Source organism: Parus major, chromosome Z, assembly GCF_001522545.3.
Source record: "Parus major isolate Abel chromosome Z, Parus_major1.1, whole genome shotgun sequence".
Classification (NCBI taxonomy): domain Eukaryota; kingdom Metazoa; phylum Chordata; class Aves; order Passeriformes; family Paridae; genus Parus; species Parus major.
In genome coordinates this window covers 23,407,657-23,410,442 of record NC_031799.1, presented here as the reverse complement: position 1 = coordinate 23,410,442, position 2,786 = coordinate 23,407,657, and positions in this window count along the sequence as shown.

The following is a 2,786-nucleotide window of genomic DNA, read 5'->3' as shown; positions in this document are numbered from 1 at the left end:
TGAACATGAGCCAGCAGTGCCCTGGCAACCAGGAGGGACACCGGTGTCCTGGGGGCATCAGGGACAGCATCAGCTAGGCAAGGGAGGGGATTGTCCCATTCTGCTCTAAGAAAGACATTCAGCTATTCAGGAGCATCCAAAGGAGGTCAACAAAGATGGTGAAGGGTCTGGAGGGGAAGCCTTAGGAGGAATAGCTGAGGTAATTTGTTCTGTTCAGCCTGGAGGAGATTGAGGGAAGACCTTATTGCAGTTACAACTTCTTTGTGAAGGAAAGGGGAGAGGCAGGCACTGATCTCTTTGCTCTCATCACCAGTGACAGGACTTGAGGTGAAAGGACAAAGCTGAGACAGGGGAAGTTTAGGCTGGATATCAGGAAAAAGTGTTTCGCCCAGACAGTGGTTTGTAATTGGAAGAGGCTCCTGAGAAAGTTGCCACAGCACCAAACTTTTCTGAATTCAAGAAGCATTAGGACTCAAGAAGCATGCTCTCGGGCACCTTGGGAGGCTTCCTATACAGGGCTAGGAATTGGACTCAATCATCCAACTCAGAATATTTTATGACTCTATGTACATAAACTTTTCTAGTAAATTTATGGCAGATTATAAATCAGGTAATTAGAGGTGGAAATTATTAGATTTATACCGATTTTTCAAGTACAAATGATGGAGGTGAACGCAATTTTACCTATCAGCAACTTAATCCCCAGAATTCACCAGTTTCAGTGATCTGCATTTTCTTAGAGCGGTTGACTTCGCTGATTCAGGCTATGAGCTCTTGAATGTGTATTCATTCAGCATGTCTGCCAACACACTCAATTTCAGTCAAAAGCTCCTCCATCTTAGAGCCAGAGAATTTCAGATAGAAACATAGAGGTGCTATTTTCAGTGTACTGGGAAAAGAAAGAATTTTTATTAATTGTGTTATTTTTTTCTTGCTTCTCCTCTGACATCATCCTATTTCCGGATGTGCTACTGGAACAAAACAGCCATTTGGATGATTGTCTCTGTGGGCTTTCTGGAAGAAATGTTTGACTTGGAAGGTTATGAAAATGAAATTAGTAGTGAGTACATTACATGTAGAGAATGCATGTGATGATAAGTAGACAGAGCTGTAATAACTAAGGCAGCTGGGAAAATACTTTGTATGGTGTTGCTCCTAGCAACAAAATTTGTAATTTGAATGTGTGTTTTCATAAAAATATCATTAGATGAAGAAAGCTGAATTTTCTCTTCCTGTCATCTCCTTTATGTACTACTATATTTTATGTATGTGATCTCAGCCAAAAATGAAATTAGCTCAATAATTTGTAAGTTGATAAGTATGAGATACGATCAACTGCAGCTGCACATCTCTGCAAAACAGTGATTAATCTAAATAAAATCTTTGACTTTTTTATGAAACAACACCACAAGTCAGAAATCTTTCAGGAGAATATTTTCTATTTGGTACTTTTGGTCCAAATATTTATTATTTTTCATTACCATTTTGATGGTCTTTTTAAAAGTAGAGACCTATGTAAAATTCAAATGCTCCATTACAAGTTCATCAGTTTTGGTTATAAAATGTATGACATCCTAGATGTAAAATGAATTTGATTTCAGATGAGCTTTTTATACAATTTTTTCCACCTTGGGAACTAAGCATTATTGATATAAAAAATAATATCAGAGAAAGAAAACTAATTTGAAACCTGCAAAATACAGTTAGAAAAATTGTTCAAGGCAAATGTTGAATGAATTATATTGACCAGAAATAGAATAATTGTAATACATGTACTGTGAACATTATGATAAATTTAATTATCTAACATTGGAAAAGATTTACGGAGTATTTTTAGATTTATTCTGCAAACTATTTTGCCAGGCATGATTTTATATTATAGATGTGGCAAAACATCATTAAGAGAGGAAGACTGAAAAATAAACATCCTTCAGAAGTCTGAGTGTGAAGAACTTAGTCATGTTGGTGAGTTGTTACTCATGTGAATATTTACTTAGATATCCCCCACCCTCCCCTTATAGGAAAAACTGATTGCTGGGAGAAACAAGATGTTTCAAATCTGTCTTTCAAAGATGACATGATAACTGTAGGCTTGTGAATGTGGGAGTGGTGCCATGACCACTTCCCTGGGGAAAGGGATATATATATATATGTATATATATGTGTGTGTGTATGCACAAGGTCCATATAACTCTAGGATGCAGGGAAAATGGTCAGATTTCAAGTTTACTTCTCCAGCTGTGGAAGCAAACAGAGGATTCCAAAATGTTTTGGATTTATGTTGGTGATTCAGATAGAATTTCAGATAAAGATTTGGAAGTCTCCTTATTCATTGAATCAGAAGTAGCTTTATGGATGCTAACTTCATTCTATTTTTGAAATGTTTTATAGAATTATATTTGAAATAAGACATTCTCTTGGAACCCATTATTTGCACACAGCTACAAGTACTCCTAAGCAGATTTGCAGCTCAGTTCTACTCCTGCCAAAATGAAAAATCTCTGCTAGTTTAAAAGACATAAAATTTGGCTCCTGGTGCTAAAGGATAGAGCAGTCCAAGGGTTGCCGTCCATTACACTCATAATCTGCTGTTTTGAACCATCCCAGAAGGGCAAGAGTGACCCAGGTCCTTGTTAGATCCCTTGGCATTGCATTGGAGTGAAATGACATCGAGAGGAGACTCGAGGAGAGGAGACTCGAGGAGAGGAGACTCGAGGAGAGGAGAGGAGAGGAGACTCGAGGAGAGGAGACTCGAGGAGAGGAGACTCGAGGAGAGGAGAGGAGAC